General features: G+C 39.2%; 1 long non-coding RNA gene across 1 annotated transcript; it reads left to right on the plus strand.

Annotated features, from left to right (window-relative positions):
- Positions 1 to 60: 60 nt before the first annotated feature.
- LOC104684921 lies at positions 61 to 19775 on the plus strand. Its single transcript, XR_751052.4, has 2 exons — positions 61 to 149; positions 16210 to 19775. It is a non-coding gene; the product is annotated as an uncharacterized LOC104684921 (long non-coding RNA).
- The last annotated feature ends 1139 nt before the right edge of the window (positions 19776 to 20914 follow it).

Raw genomic sequence — 20914 nt, forward strand, 5'->3', positions numbered from 1 at the left:
GACGCGGGCATCGGGAGAGAGGCGGCTGCCGGCGCCGCTCGCTCCTAGCGGCGGCAATTGCTGCTCCCCGGCTGGTGAATGATTAATAGCAGCGGCGCGTCACCAGCTAAGGAAAGAAGGAGGGAAAGAAAAAAAATGCAGGAGGAGACGTAAGTGGGTGTCCCTTCCTACCCCTCACTCCCCTTGCCCGCCTCCCATCCCGCCCTCCGGCTGTTCGCAAATCCGGCAACTCCAGGGCTGCCTGTCCCCTGTTCCCGCTGCCCCACACTACCCAGTGCCCCCCGATCCCGCACTTCTCTCCCCACCCAGTATTGTTTCCCCCACATCGCATTGGTCCCCTCCCCGTCCACCATCCTCTCCTCCCCCTCTATTCTTCACTGCTCTCCCTCCACGGCACCTGGGTCCAGATCAGGGGCACCCCTGGCAAAGGGACTATCCTTTCTCCTTTAAGAAAAAAGCCTGAGTCTTGCGTGGGTGGGCAGTGTTACCTGGGCAAGCATGCCTCATGTCTACGCAGCTTCTGTAACCCTCTCCTATCACTGCGCCATGTGCATTGCCCACTCCACAGAGCTGGCACCAGGCATGGCACTGACTGACAAAGCACGCAACATTCAACCCTATGCACACAGCGCTGTCCATGCCTCCTACCACCACGCAGCTCCATGCCCCCTACCTTGTCCTGTCCCACCATCACCACTAGAGACCACTCATGAGCAGCCCTGCTCCTCTCCACACACTCTGTCCTGAAAGATTCCGGCCCCGCCCCCCGCCATCGTATTCTAACACCCTTGCGCATGTTTTGTTTCTGTCCGTGCCATCCAAAAGTGCAGTGACCAGTTTGCACACTACAGCTTGCCATGACTATTTACACCACAGTGGTGCCAAGACCATGTCATGCTGTGCATTCCTCTGTTCCCACACATCTGCTTCCACTCACAGGATCACTTCAAACTCAACCACCACGTGCTGCCTCACCAGTGTTACAACCCCCTCCCTTAATTTGTAATTAAACCAGATGCATATCTTTATGCTATAAGCCCTCCTGAGCCTATACACAAACCATTGGCACCATCTCTATTCATACACTACATATATGTAGCTGTCACTACATAACTTATTCCATGCAATACCCACCAACCACTTCTATACATTGACCTATACTGTGCTATTTTTCACACACATCCTGATCCTAGATGAACCCACATATACCAGTAGTTCCTCATATTGTCATTTCTAGGCAGACACTGACACCTTAGACACCTCATCCACACTACCAGTTCACAACACACATGAACAACTGCAGATAGTCCTAATACTGCATCTCTGGCAAGCAAACTTTTCTTAAAAAAAACCTTCCCATACATCTCTCCTTCTGGTCAATATGTATCATCTCCCTATATGTTATTCTTCTGAGTATACAGTCTGTCCTTACATACTTAAACATAACCACTTAATCAATTTTCGTATTCCAGCACCACCGTTCTGTATATACCACCTGACCATTCTGTATTAATCAGATATGGTTACTCACTAGTACACACAGACCCTCACACTTGCTCACTGTGTCAGCACTCCCTCAGGCATACACACAAAATACTCAGTAATTGCTTATTTATTCTGTTGGCTGTAGCCCCCCATCTGTGTGAGCAAACCGCACCTGTATGGATAACAACCTGTCTCTTCACATAAACTGCCTCCTAAGAGCACCACCTACTTTTGTCAAGAACAGCAGATCCACATCACACAAATATCAGCACGGTGCTTATGCTGCTATATGCTCCCCACAGCACCACTATACTCAGCATCACACATGCATCCTTACAACCTACGCATTTTACCATGCATACCCATCACCTCCTGCTGTTCACACATCTTGTTATCACTGTCTGCCCACTATCACAATTATGCATAATATCACTACCCACCACTTTAATATGCAGATACATGCAGCATTACCATTAATTGATTACAACCCATCATCACGAATTTATTCTCTCTAGAACCATATATATCCTCATACCCCTCATCAACACCAGCATCTATTGAAATACATGCATGTAACCTCTCTGACTGTATGACTTTCCTCGTACCAGTCATCACCTCCAGTCATACACACCTAGGCACTCCCATATGATGAGCATGTGCTGTTTGACACCTTGTCAAGGGTACTACATTTAGCACATGCATACTTTTGCATGACCCTTATCAAGCTGTTTCCTTTTCTTCTTTGTTTAAGAGCAGATTGTGAATACATGTAGATGTATATATACACCCCTACACACTATAAAAATAACCTTATTCAATTTTTGGTAATTGCACACAAGTTCTATTTGGATGATACTCTTTGTAACTTTTGACGACTTTTTGTATTTATATTCTAGTATAGAAATGCATTTATTGAGCAGCCTTTGCAAATGATCTTACCATTCCTAGGACTGTTTTTGTGTACGAGGGCTTTAGCTGGATGTTTGAGCACTTGGGGATGTTATACAAATTAAAATTTATCCTTACGTTTGGGGTTTTAGAGGTTATATATTCTGATGTGTTCGCATCAGAGCTTCCAGCATACAGAGAAAAAAAATATTTATATTTAACTACACCATGGAAAATCTTTTCTTGCATTGTGCTATCTGAGACTGCTCAAATCTCTGCTATTACATAAATTCAGCTGAAGAATTACCTTCTTTAAAGTTTGTATATGTATACTGGGAGAACATGAATCAGCTTTCAGTCATTGATATGAGAAGGAGCATAAGTCAATAGCTGCAAACCCATCAACAAGAACATCTGGTTGATGTCAGCACTTTAGTCCATTTGAAAACCTATAGTTCAGATATAATCCAATTTTTGTTTGCATGAGCATTTGTTTTAAGGGTCATTTACTTATGGAGCATGAATCAAAGGGTTTCCTTCTTTCATATTGTTATAAATTGGCATTTAGACATTTTATTCATGCTATTGCCCATTTCACGTTACTTTGCCATGTTTGGATTTGGCCATGCCTTGCACCCAAAAGGGTGAGTAAAAACGCTTCTGTTGAAGTAGATGTGGGCATAGTGTTCTCTCTTACTGCATTTAGTCAAAATAAATTCCTTATAAATTGTAATTCCTGCAACAGTACTAGCCCTGTTAGGCATCACACACATACCTGCTTGACCAGTGCCCAGGAAAAAAAGTGCCCAGGAAAAAGAAATACCATTGTAGGCATAATTATGATAATGTACCCTGTGCTGTAGCATACACTCAGAAGGTTTGATATCTCCATTCACTGAAGTTTCCTTTGGATATGGAAAATTTCACAATAGAGAATAATATCAATTTCCAAAAAGGAATTGTTTGAGTGCCTGCTTAGTCACTTAGATTGATTCCTCTAAAAAGGTTATAGGTATTAATTTACCAAGAATTCATAGCTGCTGATCTTTACACATGTTCAGTGTTGCTCAAGATTTCTAACCTCAACTATTTGATAAAGTATAAATGTTTGATTGGAAATAATGCGGTCCATTATGCCAATAATGCTATACTGCCTTTATAAACACCAACACTGGCATAGTTTCAACAATCAAAGATTCCTTTAAAGCAGAAATTCTAACAGAAACCAATTAAAATTAGGGAACATGCTTAGAACTACTATTTTTTTTTGGAGTTCTTTCTTTTGCCTAAGGAGTAGACCAGAGGTCTAAACCTGTGTTTATAATCCACCTGTCACTAAGTGGGGAAGGGCAGCTTGACCTGCTCAACACAGTCTGCAGGTTGGCCTGAGACATACATAGATAATTTCCAATTGCCCATTTTTGTAGCAACACTTGCCTCTCATGGGAGGGAGGAAAAAGAGGTTGTTTTTTTTTCCAAAAGAAATTCTGGGCCATGCTGGGAAGTCTAGGACTAAGGCTTAGGCCATGCCTGAGGTTAGAATTAGGGTTGAGACAAGAAGCCCGTAGCTCCAGGTGCAGTGGGGATGCAAGGGAGAGGATCAATGGAGTAGTCTGTGCAAAGACCTCATATCAGAACACTTGTTTGTCCCACTGAGATAACACTACGCATCTCAGGCTACAGTTCATCCCATGCCTAGGCTTATGTTAAGGTCAGGAGAGAGACAAAAAGCCAACAGCTCCTGCTGAAAGAGGTTGAAAAAGGATTTAAAAGCTGAATAAAGCAGGGGAAGACTCCAGATGCTATCCCCTAACAATTTTCTCCTCTGTGCTATAGGCTGGGGACTCTGGATAGGGTAAATTTTTCGACTACTTTTATCTAACCCTTGAACTGAGGCAAGAAAAGAGACAAAGCCAAGAGCTCCAAGAGAGTTGAACTTTAAGAGGGACTGCCAAAGGGTGAGGAGAAGACTGCAATCTTTTTTCTCTTGTCCACATTATCCTACAGTACATGGTTAGGCTGTCAGGTTAAGGTCCGTTCCAAGCACATTGTAGGATTAGACTGAGGTGAGGCAAAGCCTAGAGCTCCACATGATGAAGCCCTTCCCACTGATAATCAGAGCTCAAGCCCTTATTTTCTTCCTACAGTTGAGTGCTAGCCCAGCAGCTCCATCTGAAGTATTTGAGGCAAGAGTGCCAGTGGCAATTAGAGTAGCTTCCTGACAAACATTTCTCCTGATGGTGGGGTAAGGCTGACACTCAAAATCTCTCACTTAACAAAGCCTACAAACAGGTCACAAGGCACATGGTACGTTTTCTCTCTGTCAAGATACATTTCACCTAGTGTCACTATGTCTCGAGTATTGTGGCAAGAAAAAGGAAACAGTCATTAAAATGAAGCCTATGGTAATTCATTAAATATTTAAACCCGAGACAATATATAAATAGTTTTCTTCAGTGTCTTTCAACTTTTGAGCACAGCAGTGATGTGGTAATGCATGAGACTGCTTTAATTTGCATACACCATGAACCCTAAGTAAATTCGAAAGAGGTTTTGTGGGCTAAGTCATTTCAGTGAGGTCCCACTGACTAATTCAGTAAAGCGTCTCCTATTCAAATTGTGGATGCCCTGTGCACCACTCAAACCAAATGTTTCATAAATCTTGCTGAGAAATTAATGAGTGAACACTCTTTTACAACCATATATTTCTACAGAATAGCAAAATATGATATAATCTGGGTAATCAATTGAATTATAGCCTGTAATAGTTTTGTTAAAAATCATTCAGTACCCATTTCAATTGCATATCTTTGGAAGTCATACATTTTTCATGACCTTTTGATTAAGATGGAAAATTTTGTGCTCACTCAGATGTAAATTTTGTTCTTACTTTTTGACTGATATCACTGGGTCTGCTATGAGTCAGCAGAGATTTTAACTTTTCATTAGAACGTCAACATGTTTCTAAAAGCTTCCCTTTTAATAGAGATATTGTATCTCAGATATCATGATTCTGGTTATCATTTTACTTTTAGCAGGGTGCCTAAACTTTACATCAATTTTAGTTATGATTGAAAATGAAGTGCAAATAGACAGATGGAAGTGATTCATTATAGTAGTATGTTAGAAAGCATTTTCTCCTAAGAGAAAAATTTTGTCATTTATACCTTACAATTAACTGACAAATTAACAACTCTTCTGTAAAAACAGATGTGTTAAACAAGATTCATCAGAGAAAGAATCAAGCTGCTGCTTAGAGAATGTAAAAATGAATCTTTGTGTCTTTATCCAGTTGCATCTATTTCAGACCTAGCTGCTGAAAAAGTTCAAATCAGATGGCTGACAAAACCTGTATTACATTGCAATTCTTCCCACTTCATCAGTTTTGTACTGTAGTAGTCAATAACTGGCACAAAGTACCATTATTTAGCTCAATTATGTAGAAGTCATACAACAAACTGCTTTGTGTCATTATTTTTTTCAGGAAGGCTGACAGCCGAACACATGTGCTGACAGCACACTCCCAAGTTCTCAAAAGCAAGGTAGCTGCCCCAGCAAACAAGATATTACATAGCACCCGAATCTGATCTCAGACACACTTTTTCAAATCTGCGTAATTCTGTCTACTGGTGGTTAACTAGGTTTGTATAAATGTGTAAGTGGTGGATCTCAGTTTTTATCCCTTGTCTCCCTTCAAAAAGTTACTCAGTGACAAGTGTCAGTAGCAGCAGGTGCAACTGAAATGCTACTGAGCAAGTTTTGGCTGTAAACATAGCCAAGGACAAATTGTATTTAGCAGATTTTCATCATACCTAGCTAAAATGTGCCTGGATCAGGGCAAAAGCTTGTTGAAGAAAAAGGTGTTAGGTTTTCTGCTCCTTGCCTTTTGGTGAGATGTTTCCCTACAGCGGATATTGTTCTCTGCTGCTTCATCCAGCCTGATTTTGGAATTGCTCAGTTATTAGTCTTCACCAGACTCTTTACAGTAATTGTTACATTTAAATGTATGCTGACTGGATACTGTTTTCCAGTGCTAAGTATTTCTTTTGGCAGTATAAACATTGCACTTAATGTAAGAGGAAAATGAGGAGAGATAAATTATAAATGGGGTGGGCAGGAGAGAAGGGGGGTTGCTCTTTGCAAGAAAATAACATCAAACAAATCAATAGATATTTCTATGACTGAAGAGAGCAAAGTAAATTTGTAGGATAACCATAGATGTCGTATGGCACCCAATTCAATTTTATCACCTATTTCATATCGGTTGTGGAAAGAGTCCTCAGTGTGTGAGTTTTCATTTAAAGGTCATATGAATAAATGATACAGATCTTCCTGATGAATAGCTTCTCAGCCTTCTGAAACATATTTATACAGCAAACAAACATTAAAATCACTAGTCTTGTTAAAATTTGATTTTCATCATATTCTGATGTGTAATTGTTTCTTTTAACTTGAGAGTAATGGGAAGCTATTTTTATAATAGAAATGATGACACACAATTAAAGGGAAATATTGCTACTAACAGCTGAAGTAGCAGTACATGTCACACAGTGACAGCACCGATCTAGTTTGTGCTGCCCGATGTTTAAGTCCAATTGCACAAGACTGACTAAAGAAAAGCCTAATCCTGTAGTTAACTTTGGTTATCTCTATTATTTGTACATTTCTGTAAATGGTTCAGCATTTGGGGAAAATTATTTTATACGTTTAGCAATCACTGAAAATATTTCAAATTTTTTTTTTTAATCTGTTACTGATATTCTCATGTCCTGTGCTTTAGGTAGCCACCAATGCTACTGCAAAAGGGTACACAGCTGTGTTTTGGATTCAGTAGGAGAATAATGTTAACACACTGATGCTTTAGCTGTTGCTAAGTGTTGCTCACCCTGAGTCAAGGATTTTCAGTGTCTCATGCCCTGCCAGTGAGGAGCTGCATGAAAAGCTGGGAGGGAGCCTGGCCAGGACAGTGACCAAACTGGCCAAAGGGATATTCTGTACCATAGAATGCCATGCTCAGTATATAAAAAGGGAAGTTATCCAGGAGCTGCTGAACCATGCTTGGGGACAGGCATTGGACATTAGTCAGTGGGTGGTGAGCAGTTGCATTGTGAATCATTTGTTCTTGGGTTTTATTCCTTTCTCTCCCTCTCCTTTTCATTGCAATTATTGTCACAATCATTATCATTATTTCTATTATTATTATATTATATTTTGTTTCAATTATTGGTTTTATCTCAACCCACAAGGTTAACTTTTTTTTACTTAATTCTTCACCCCACTGGAGGGATGGGCAGTCAGTGAGCAGCTCTGTGATGCTTAGTTGCTGAGTGGGGTTAAATCATGACAGACTGTGAAACAATAAATTGTACCATGGTATGTAACATATATATACACATTGCTGCCTCATAGTGTGGTCAGGGGTCAAAGGGAATGAAGACATCTCTATGTTTTGAGTAAAGGTACTATTAGTCATTTCCACAAGCATCTTGCCCATTGTAGGTGTCCATGTTTTTCCATAATTTTATTTTCACCTCTATTTAAAACTCAACGTATTTGTTTTTCAGTTCTTATCTATGCATATCATCTTCTTTCGACATACAAAACACAAGTTGTTTTCACTTTCTTCATGCCAGCTACCATCTTATTTAGCCAGTTGCTGTAATTTTCCAACAGGAAATGCATTTTGCAGCTTCCAAAATTGTCTAAGGAGAAGGTGCCTAGGCCAAGGTCACGAAGAAGGCAGGGGTGGTAAATGGCCATTTAATCTCTGTGTCACAATCAATAATGAGCCTTATATCACCTCAGAATGCAAGCTGAGTGTGATAATATGTGAATGAAATACAGAAAAGAAGGCAGTTTTTAAATACTTGCATTTGTTAGAAGATGTTCAGTCTTGAGCTCTTGGATTAGCAAGAAGGTATGAAAAGTAGAAAAATATTATAGGCAGCATCCATGTTTACCTCCTATAATAACAATGACTCATTTTTTGGCTCCTTTCAGAACTCATCCTTTGGTGGTGGGATGGAGCCTGGACTAGCACAAATACAGTCCACTGATTTAGTGCCTGTTTGTGCTGGCAGGGCACGTATCCAGTTTTTGCACGCCGGCACCACTCCGCCATGTGGATAAAACAGAACTGAACAGTGATATTAAGAGATACACTTGAAAAGTGATCCAAACTGAACCACTGATGTAGACATGCCCAGAGAGGTTTGGTATGGTGGGTCATGCTCCACTGGATATTAAAGGCAAACCCTGGGTTTTATACATACAGAACACTATTTTGAGCAGGAAGTTTGTTGGCATTTATAGAAGGGACAGAATACATTCTCTGCTCCCCTCAATCTTTCAAATAGTGTGTGCTGAGAAACAAAATTTTTAGACCACCATTCAGATGGAACTTTCATTTTTTCTCTTTTCCTCTTTTGCTATCATGCTGTGCATCTCTTCTCCAGTAGTTTGCATTATTCCCTTTTTCATGTCAAACAGTTTGTGGGTTTTGTACTGTTGCATCTAGTGGGTAAGAGGTCAAAGTGTATATTTAACATACTTCTTATCCTGTGAAACCTGCTTGTCCACAGGATGCTAGGCCCTCTTTTCTCCCAAATGATGACTTTGCTACTGGTGCTTCTGAGATCAAACACATGAATAACTGTGGAAATTAAGATCTGTGCAGTGTTCAAGATGCCTTAGGAATAGTCTCTGTAATCTAATATTTTGCTGTCTGAATGAGTAATGTCAATCACTACTTCAGGGTCTGTGAACTAAGCCATGGGGGCTGTGGGCATGCCTGGTTTGTCAGTGTGCATTTTAGTAGCCAGCAGTCCCTGTTTTTAGCTGCTGGGTAATCCTGCTGCCAGTCTCTAAGTTCTAGGGGAAACCACAGGGCTGGACTGTGGGAACAGAGGTCTTTATGTGTTTTCTAGGCATGGCCAAGGCTCTTAAATTTTACCCTACAGCTCAGACACCAGAAGACCTACACAGGAGATGAGAACTGGGAGACAGCTCTGTTTTTGAGAATGCAAACAGGCATATCCAGATAAGAATCACTGTTTTGTTTTGTGGTTTTTCAGGATTTCCACAAAGACTCCCATGCAAGAGGAGAGGAATAAACCTAGATGTCGTTATTTTTTTCTCTTATAAAACCTAGAATGACTAAAAGATGTTTATAATTTTAAAGTTCTTAAAAATACAATATATGATATGCTGGTCCAGCTGTGGTAAAATTTTCACTTAATTAACTGAAGCCAATATTTTATCTGAGGCAGACTGTGGAGGATGAACAAACAACTCAGTATTCCCTCTACTGATGGAAATAAACACATCACACTATGCTAGTACATGATTGTCAGATAATAAAACCATGACTATAAAGATGGGGTTTTCTAATTAGACTAGACAGAATATAGATATTGTATACCACATTGCAGATTTTCTTAGCTTCCCTAGACTGAACAGCTATCTGTAAATATGGGAGAATGTGTGGAGAAAAGTCTGAACTAGAGTATACCATTAATAGTGGTGAAAAAACCAACTGTGACTGCAGTTCCTTCCCATTTCTCTCTCAGCATTTGTTTCTGGAACAGTTTAAAGGAACAGTGGGCAGTATCCTGGTGGTCTGATGGACAGCAAAGTTCTTTTTAGTTCTTGGTAATCATGGTCTCATGACCTCTGTCATGCTGTGGGATAAGCAGAATTATTTTCAGACATGAATTTGAGTTGATCAGAAAGTGAGGATTTTATTTAATACTAACTACAGGAGAGCAGAGAGAGGAGAATTTTCTGAAGGCTTTTCTTCTGAATGGCCTCTATTTGTTTCCTTCTGTCATTGATGGCCCTTACTCATATCAGCTCTGATGCTGCAATCTTCATGCACTTCAGGTATCATCTAATGCCACAGAAGCTGGTCTGAAGCAGATTTTGACTGTTTAGTTTGAGTACTGGTTGCAGAATTTTCCCTTTCCAAATAGGTATTTGGTATTGGATATTCCCCCTGATTTTGAGCTATGTATTGATTAATGAATCACATTTCTGCCCAATACTGAGTGACACCAGTACTTGACATCCTAATGGATAAAATCATCATCAAACATCTTTAACTTCACAGACCTATCTATGTTTCCCAGTTTGGTCCTAATTTTTGTCTACTCTGCTAAGATTACAGGCCTGGAGAGTTACTAAAATGCACATTGCACTTTGTTTCAGATCTGTTTAATTAAAAGTCATTGTGAAGCAATGCTGTTTCTTTCTGCAGCTATGCAGATATCCAGTGAATACACCCAGGCTCTCCTCTGCCAGGGTCCAAATTTCCTGCTCAGCAAGTTTCAGCAGTCGTAATTCACATAAGCTTCCCTGTGGACTGCAGGCTTTCCATCCTTTCCATTTGTGGCCACTCCTTCAAGAAAACAAGGTGGAAGTAGCTGCAACAACATTACTTGCTATCCTGTCTCAAGAATGAAATTATTTCATCATCTGTAAATTTTTAATTAAACTCAATATATTCCTTGCACCTGTGTGGTGTTAGTCCTGTAGTCTTGTTATTTGTGGACCTCTATTCTGAGCTGGAATGGATGGTAAGCTCTCAGTGTCAGAATTTTAAGATGCACAGAAATGGGCTGGTGAGATAGAAAGGTATGTGCTCCTGTAACAACTGATAATGTGAAGAGAAAGTAAAAGGGAGATGGATTTTGCAACAACAACCATTGACCTTCTTTCTCATTTCAGCAGTTTAATGAAGTTGGTTATGAATCAGCTGAACACTGTTGTAGTGAGTTCTTGCTTCACTGTAATTTTTGTTCTATATGTATTTCTTATATATTCAGCCCCTAATTTTAGCATTGATTTTGCTCTTATGATTTTATAGTCTGCATGAATTTATTTTCTTTCTCATAAGAAAGACAGTAAATAATCCTCCTTAGTGCAGTTTGAATTCACGTATATGTACAAACCCGTTAATATTTTCCTGTTGTACTTGTCTGAAAGGCTTACTCAAAGGAATTTAACCTTTACTATGGGTTAGCTTATTGAAAATGAATATACAACAAACACTACAAACCAACGTGTCAATACTTTTAAAGTATTTAAAGATATATATATATATAGGAAATGGTATTTTTAACCTTTTTACTTTTTAAAAACTTTTAGAATTTTTACTTAACATTTTTAACTCTTTGGTGAACTTCTAGACCTTCTGGGCTTGTACATGGATGCAGGAAGACTTACTGGTGTTTAGAGACCAATAAATACACACCAAAAAGTTTCCCTTCTTCTCTTTATAAACTGATAATACATTGAAGTGTACCCTGTATTCTAAGGGGTAGGGTAAAAATAGGTCTGTGAAACATGTAGTGTAAACTTTCATGGATCTGTCACTGGTTCATCACTCATCTCCTGGCATATTTGGAGTTTGGAAATCTTTACACTACAAGAAAAAAATCCAGTGTTGCTTGGGCCATGTGAAACAGAACAGAGTCTGCAAGAGAATCAGTTGTGTATTTTCACAGTTTAGTCAGGTTACATGCAAGGAACATGACAAGGATGGTCCAAGAGGAGCCATCCTTTGCTTTCAAATATGTTTTCTTGAAGGCAAGAGTGATGTGCATACTCTCATGACAAAATTGGCCAAAAGTCCTACAGATACTTTAGAGAGCAGAAGCCATGACTGGCACTAATTGCAGATATTGTGATGAAAAGGTTTGTTTGGAAAAAACCAGAAATTTGAAGATACAGTTTGTCTACTGTGCTGATTGATCCTGATGGTAGTTTTAATCAAGTGCTCTGGTTGGAACAGCTGAAAGAGCAATGTTTATTGTTTCATTGTGGTATCGTTCCACCAGTCTCCCTTGTTCTTCCCTTATTGATGTAAAAACACAGCTCCCACAGCACGGTCAGGGCAGGGAGCTTAATGACACTGAGACTGCTTTAGGCATTCAGGCTGCCAGATTCGGGTGGTAGCATGCATACTGGTTTGTGTTTTCTTGTCAGCCCCAAAATTTGACCAAGCTTTCCTGTTACTCATCTTCATTTGTTCCTTGATTGTTGAAACTTTGAGAGAGCTTTAACCTCAATTTTTATCAGCAGTTCTATTAGTTTTAATTTCTATATTAGGAATTTAGTTTCACATTCTAAATTTCTAGTCACTAAGATCTGAGAGGGAGCTGTCTTTAATCACATGCTGCTCTTACAGACTATTAGTTTTACAGTAGCAATAATCCTGGTGAAATTGATTTATTACAACAATTATGGCCAATTTCAGGTTTGCTACCAAGTAACTGCTGTCAGCATGCCCTTATAACTCTTTCACCAATTCCTTAATTATAAATAATGATTATAAAACACAGCATGCTTCAATGCTGACAAAGATTGACTATATTCTACTATTGTGTTATCAATATGAGGGCAGTTGGGGTAGGTAAGCACTGTGTGATCATTCAAGTGATCTTTATGACTTGCCAATTAAATAAGAAGTTAAATATATTTTTAAATTACCTGAAAAGCTTAACTCTTACCAAGTCCCTCTAGTCAAAGATCAGAAATTATAACCTTTTCCCCCGTTAGAGTCTACATTCATTCTACAATTTTTTCCCCATGTTTCTGTAAAACATTATGCCATCTGTATGAAGACATAGAGCACGGAGCAGAAGAGCACGGCTTTCCCAAGACCTGAGATTATCAGCTTTGTTTTTGTGTTCTGGTCATACCTGATGAATTGATAGAGTATTTTCACAGAAGTGGCAGGAAAAAGGAAAATTCTCCTTTTTCTCCGCATTACATGCTGAAGGTGTTGTTTACCTTCTTTGATCACGTCAATATCTCCCTGATACAAAACTATTGTAAACTCAAGGACTGGCAGTGCTTGGTGGTCTCCTGTTCTCTTCCCATAGCATACAACAATTAACCCTTCTGCGCAAAGAAACACCACTTTAATTATGAGTTGTGGTTTGAGTATAGAGAACTTATTTGTTCAACAGGAGGTTTGACTGCATGATCCCTGTGAGGTGTAATCTGTATGAATCTATGAGAACATCTTTGTCATCTCTAACAGCATCAACTCTCTCTTCCTGTGCTGAGCTCCCACCATAATAGAGATGAAAAGGGAGGGGAGGAAGTGGGTGAGCCTGTTCCCCTTCCACCTTCCATGGTAACACATGATCCAGACAGAAGAAAGTGAGCAACCATTCATTACAGCCTCTGTTTGGGGTCTTATCTTAATTATTTTAGTAATGACTATACTAACATCCTGTGAGCCTGAGAAAAAACATTTTCCTGTTATCCTGCATAGACACACCGGTAAAACAGAATTCTCAACCTCAAAAATTTACAATCCAAAATGACAGAAAGCAGATAGAAAAAGAGCATTACAAATTACTCAAGAAGTGAGTAAATGAGCACTGTATATTTAAAGATATTTTGATGTTTATACATTGAAATATTGGTGAGCTAAATATACATAGGAATATGACTCAGACCCACAATTTCTCTAATTACTGTAAATTAATTGCAATTGTACTCAAAAATATTACTAGCATTTTAAAAAAGCTTTTAGATGCAAATAGTTTAAGCCAAAGGATTGTATTAATAAAATTTAATGGTTCTGTGCACTAGTTGTTAATTGGGTGACCTTCTACAGGAAGGACATTTGCATCTAGTCCATTCATATGCGCTTTATAAATGTGAGGCAGCAGAACAGTAAAAACTTGATGAGGCATTCCTTTGTCTCAATTTTGCTAAGCAGAAAAAGGATTCTCTATAATAAGTCACAACAATGGCTCTGTGGCCAACATACTTAGGGGGAAGAGGGCTGTTCTGAGTGCTTGTTAAGGGAGATTAATTCAAGCTAAATGAAATAGGAAAGATTACAGCTTTCCAAAGCAGTTACAATTAAACCTGACTAGCACCAAATGTCACCAGTTAAAGGGAGCACAGAGTGAGTGTGCTCAGCTTCATGGGATACAGTGGAGACATTTAATGATAAAAACTCACTTTTCCATAAAATCTAGGCTTCTTCACAGTTAGGCACCAACCAAGCAGGGCTTTTGTTGTCTGAATTTAGTACTTGACAAAGGAAAGGGTTCAAAAGCTGAAACAGAATCTAAAAGTAGAAAATATACCAGCAAGGCCAGACTTAAGGATTGAGTTCCTCCAGTTGTTCTGTAACTATGTAGCGGAATGAAAAATCTGTAGGTATTATCCAAATAGTGATTAACATTCTCCAGATACATGGAACATTTTCCATGCAAAAGTACAGAAATGTCCCACCTATTCAGTCCATTGCCCAACCTAGTGTCAAGGCTGGCAGGGTTCCACAACTCAGCAGTTCCCCTACCTTGTCCTCCTGAGATCTCCCAGCAAGGACACAGACATCATGTCAATATGGTGAGAGAAAAATCTAATATGTGCTGTAAGACTGAGTTTCCTCAGAGAGGCCAACTTGCTCTAAAACATGGCCATACTGACAAAATTCTTGCACAAGAAGTGGAAATCCTCTATCTTGAGTCTCGACTCATATGAACCATCATCTTCTAATAAGACACCCTGTGTAGGATACCTGCTGTTGTGGATAGGGCAAGTTCCACTTCAGATTGCTCACTCAGTTTTAGGATGCCTGGAAGCCAATGGTTAATCACTGCTGTAATCTCAGTGCATTTCAGCACAATCTATAGAAAAGGAACTGTGAGGGGTGGCAGTTTGCTTTATTTCTGACACAAAGCCTTCTCTCTTCTGCATATTAATGTGGTTCAACTAGTAAGGTAAATGGTTGATAAATACAAATGTGAGCTGCTACCCCAATCCATTTCCTTATCCATTTTATATAGACTCTTAGCTTCTTTAGTTGCTGCTGTAGCATACTGTTGCATTTGTATGCACAAACAACTGTGCTAAACAAAGATTTATTCATATAAACAGTATCTGAAGACACTTTATGACAAAAACCTGAAGAAATAGATATAATAAACAGCTTCTTGATATTTAACACTTTGCTGTTGCAACCATTTAAGCATGTAATTTATTTTAATAAGTCCACTGTTTTCATTGTGATTATAACTGTTAACAAATTTAATCACATATATAATAATTTCAGGACTGAGGCTGAAATCTAGAAATGACACAACTGCATTAGTATCTATCATTTCTTGCAGAAAAAAGGTATAGTATTTGTAAGGCATTCGAGGTGTATTTTCTGCCAAAAAAAATCTTGAGGTGCACTTACCCTTTTGCTACATCCAGTTGGTAACTTTTTTTTATGAAATAAAAGAGCTGCTGGATGGCATAAATGTATCAGACACATCAACACTAGGCTTTATTGTGACTTCAGCTAAAACACATGAAAATGCTTCTTTTTAATCTCTGCTTCTTTATTATTAGAGATATTTTAAAAACATTTCTTAGCATCATATCTGGCACAATCCTTCATGAAAAGAGCTAAATACATTTACCAATGCCAACACGGGGTTTTCTTTGATAGGAAAGTAATGAAAAAACTGTCATAACTGCATATGGAGGAGGATTTTGCTGATCATGTCCTGTGATGGGGAAATCTGAATTGGTATATTGCAGTCTGAAAGGGAAAAAATATAAACTTGGGAAATGGAAAGAAATAACTGATACCTTGTGCCCCTGCCCCCTTCATCTTTCAGTATAAAGCTGAAAAGTCTAAAAAATTCATCAGCTGCAGCTTTCATGCAAGCAGGCAAAAAATAGATGTCCTCAGAGTCAACCCAATATTAAGGCTTTAGAGATAAGGACCAGTGTGCTGAATTAAAACTGGGCTCCAATGGGTAACAAATGGACAATTTAGAGATTACTATAATGTTTTTCTTCTATCTTCTCTGGCAGGCCACTGCATTTTGAATCAGCTACAGTTTCCAGGAATCCTGCAAGCTTGGTCCTCAAAGGCATCACTACCTCCTGTGACAAAGACGTCACCATCAATCCGTGTATGTAACTTTGCATCTTAAGAAGAGAGCTGCAGCCCTTTAGCCTGCCCAGATAGTAAAAGGCTTTTCTGCTACAGTTGCTACTGGAATACAAGAGCAAAAATGAACTAAATCACCCTGGAAAGTAGACAACTAAAGAAACATAAAGTGTTCTGAAGCATGAAATATTACCCAGTGATGTTAAATCCTATAATTATGATGTTATTTTATTATCTTAATAATGAATCTTTTTTCTCACATATCAAGAAGTACTGTGAACAATGGCAGTAGCAGCTTACTGTGAAGGTGGCATTCATTGTATTTGTGAGAAAAGTGCAAATAAGAGTAATAAGACTTCTATAAAAGGACAACCAAATGGAACAGGACAAGAAAGATTTTTTTTCCAGGAAAAGTAACTGTACAGATATATATATATAGAGAGAGAGATGTACTTCTTACCCAGTTGGCTACCACAACCCGATATTGCCGAAATTAGACTTTGTCAATACTAAGAGAGTAAAGTGGTACAGATTTGCTACACTGAAAGTATGCAAGTTCTAATCAGAATCCTCAAGGGAAAATCCTCTCTTTGATGTTCCAGATGAATCTCATTAATCTACAACTACCTATTGCACATTATCCATTTATGCATTGTACCCAAGAGAGGAGGTTGTCTAATGATTGAGTTACTGCTCTCCCAGACTCAACTGAGTAACCTGACTCCCCTGGGGATTTTCTCTGTTCCTTTGCTGGTCTGGTCCTAGACTGTTCCGCCCTGGGCTTAGTTTCTCAGAATAGCACAGGGAGGTGCTTGAGACCAATAGAGCTGCTGTCGTGGTGTTTAGTGGAATTCAGAAAAGGTTCATGTGCCTTGGACAACAGAGAATGAAACACATGCAATCAAAGAAGAGGATTTCCAGAACCCAGGGAGCTGAGGAGGAAACTCTGGCATTGCCAGCCAGGAATGCTCAAGAACAATTTCAGCAAGTTGTGCCTCTGGAATGAAAGTACACATTGCCTCCAAGCCTGTGGGTTATACCTGTTTCTGCTCAAGCACCACCTACAAAATACACTTCTTGGAAGGAGAAAAGCTCCTTTTCAAAAAAGTTTCGATCCTCCCCAGAGTATCCTGTTTCACAGGATTTAAGTGTGTCACAGGAAAGCAGGAGACCCATTTTCAAACCTTCCAAACTTTATGTTGAAATGCAGACTGAGTCCCACCTTGTATTCTGACACCAGAATATATCCTGCTAAAGCCATCCCACTTTGTATAAATAATTAACTACTCCTTAACATCTAAGAAATTAGCAGTTATTATGCCAGCACTGAAGAAAGCACAGTGCAGTGAGAGTTGTTGGTCAGTGTTGTTGGGGTTTATTTTCTTCTTTAAGGATATGCTGCTTTACAAATAATCTTTACCTCCTTAAATCATTGCTGAAATGCAGCTGATTCCAGGGAGTTTCTGAACTTACTTGCTCCTGAGGTGTCACAGCAAAGCTCAGATTCCTAGTTCCTCTGTAGAGAACCAGATCCAGGGCTGTTCCAGGAGTGAGGAACATCATAAGTAATCTAAAATGTTTTCCCAGCCAACAGCATCCAAAAATAAGTATAGCTATTTCAGTTCTCTTAGGGAGATAGCCCAACTAATAAAAAAAAATTATTTCTAAAACAGAGCACTCACAGAAATTTGTGTGTGTGTGAAATTTTTTAAAACTGATGCATTTGGTTCCCAAATAAGCTATAGTTTTGCTAATATCAGGGTTTCCTGGAAACGGAAATTGGGCATTCGAAACAACTGTGCAGGCTGGAGTGCTCCCACCTTTACACTACCAGTGAGTGTTTTTCCAGTAGTGATAAAGTGGCAAACATATAAGTGTTACAACCCACACAGGGCAAGGCAGTTTATACCTGAGTTCATGAAGTCAACCAAACTGTTTTCAGCTGCTGTCATTGTCTCTCAAAATAACAATTTTTCAGTATTTCGAGGAAAAAATGTGTTGAATAGAAAATAAGAGAGAAAACCTGGAGCTAAGTTTGTGAGCAGAATTTGTCCTTTTCAATCACAGCCATAGCAGTATCACACTTTGAAACCTTTAAACATTAACCAAGAATAAAGAAAATTTCCTGCTGTTTGGAGTACTCATGTTACACGATAAAGTTCTCTTAGCAGTTGAGAGGATTATCCTGATTCTCTCTTTCATCTGCCTGTTTTTTGTCAGACACCGTATTATCACTTGCAGGCTCCAAGTCTCCAAGTAGTGAGTGGATTGCCTTTCCCTCGAGCATTGGGCATCCTTGAAGTACTTACACTCAGCTTTTTATCCTTTTCTGAGTATTATGTATAGCTCACACAGCAATTTAGGAAAGCAAAAAAAATTTTCCTGTCCTGGGTTGTCAGGGAGCAGCAAGGACAGGATCCTAAGGGAGAGTGAGGCAGGAGCTGAGGGAGGTCCAGCCCAGACAGTGTCCTCACTGATCAGGACACAATCCTGAAGCACCTGAGCGCAGCAAGGCAGTGACAGGTGCTGGAAACAGGATCCATCCACAGCCTTATCCAGAGGGTTCCATCAGAAGCAGCAGCAGACGGGGCTGCCGACAAGACTGGACACATGACTGTAACGCAGGTCCGAAGGTCTCGTGTGAAATGGGACAGGGAACAGACAGCTGCAGCACAGCTTCAGCAGGGACTGGGGGCTCAGGCCTGAGTTAAAATGGGGCTTCAAGGCCATGGGCAGAAGACATGGGTGGGAGTCCCAGGAGAGTCTGGTCAGCATCATTAGGGTCACCAGTGCTCTCAGGGCTCTGATGTGAACGTTCTGTCAAATCCAGTAGAGACCCAATTCCACACATTAATTTCTACTCCTGTTTTTCCTTGTAACATCCGTCCTATTTCTTTCTTCCTCTGAGTTTCGCATGCCAATTTCACTTTCAAATTGTCACAATGAAAGTTTTACCATTGATACATTTTTTGATCATCAAAAATTCAGAGAGGCTTGCTCCTTTTAAAGTTTCCCCAGCACTGGAATACCCCAGTAGGACCATAGCATCACAGCTCTCAAATGCAGGGTAAAGTGAATAAAAATAATTGTAACTGAAAAACAAATATTTTGTGAAAACTTAATTAATTGTGTTAAAATTAGGAATTGTAGAACTTTATGTGAAGGCCCTACTAGGTACTATTAAAAATTTCATCACTGGTCAGGTAAAATTCATCCATTCACAAATTGCAATGAATAACCCTTTATTCTTAAATAAAATGTATTTAATGGTGTTTTTCTTATATACAGAGTATATTTCAGTTTCATCTAATAAAAAGCCTGAAATACTTTCAATTATGTTTCTGTGCTTTTTAAATTGAAAGCAAAATCTTGTCTACATGACACCACAAAAGCTTTGATTAAAAAAAATAAATTAATTATGAGTGCAGAATGACAATGCATAGAAGGAAAAATATACTGGACTGAATAAAAATGCCAGTAAAAGCTATTCAAGGGCTGTGATTTTGTTATTATCTTGGTTTACATTTTTCTAAACATGCTGGATCTTTTTTCTTCCTTGAGCTTGCAAAAATAAAAACTTCACTTTGATTTGTGTCTCATTCAGGGAGTTTCTAAGACAGCTGGTAAACAGTTAAGGGCACTGGCACAGTTTCCAGGAAGCAGGTGCTGCAGTTCCCTCTTCAACAGTGTGAAAGTGATAAGGGCAAGAGGGTTCACACTACCACCGTGGCTGTGCAGTTTGGGAGCTGGCAATGTAGGTGTCAGTGATGAAGATACAACTTCTCGTAAGTGGACCTATCTGGAATTTCAGGCAGGGAAAAGACTTTTCTGAAACTCCTAATTGCCAGAATGAGGGTGGCAGTTACTTAGATACAGGGAGAGTTCTGTATGTTTTGCTGGTTATCATGAGAAAATTCTTAAACTGGTGCAAATTAATTGCATTTAATCTCCAGCTGACAGTTATTAATAGTCAATACCAATCAAAAAAGGGATTCTCTGATTTCCTGGGAATATGAAAGAAAGGTCTATCTGCAAAACAAGATTAAATTTGGTGTTTAACTTCAGATTTCCTGCTGACTGGTTTGATAGAAGGTTAAAATTGGTTATCCAAGGCACTTTGACTCCAATCAGTCCAACCACACATAGTCCATTTGCCAGCATTCCTTGGAATTGCATGTACAAATTCTCATGTTGGCAGCTGAAGGTTACAGAAAAGGAAACAGTCCAGCACTTTAAACCTCATCCTGGAAAAGCCTGTACCTTTCTATTTTTGGCAATTAGGACTTCTGTTGTTGTTGCTTTCTTTGTTGTTATCATTTATGAGGAAATATCTGTGCCAAAAGAGTATTTTCTTGAGATTTCATCCAACCCACACCTTTTCTCTTGTTCCACTGAGCTAGTAGGTCACCTCTATTTGCAATATGATACTCTGGAGAGGAGAATGAGGTAAACCAAACAAATATTTTAGCTTGTGAGTCCACTCAGTTTCTCAGCTTGACAAATTCAGAGGCAATACACTACTGCTTTGCTAGCCAAAGCTAGATTTGTCACAATGTTGAAGTTTAAAAAACAGGCAGAAAGGTCTTGTCCTGGGGAGAATCCATTCTCTATATTAAACATAAATGT

This window comes from Corvus cornix, chromosome 5 (assembly GCF_000738735.6).
Source record: "Corvus cornix cornix isolate S_Up_H32 chromosome 5, ASM73873v5, whole genome shotgun sequence".
NCBI lineage: Eukaryota > Metazoa > Chordata > Aves > Passeriformes > Corvidae > Corvus > Corvus cornix.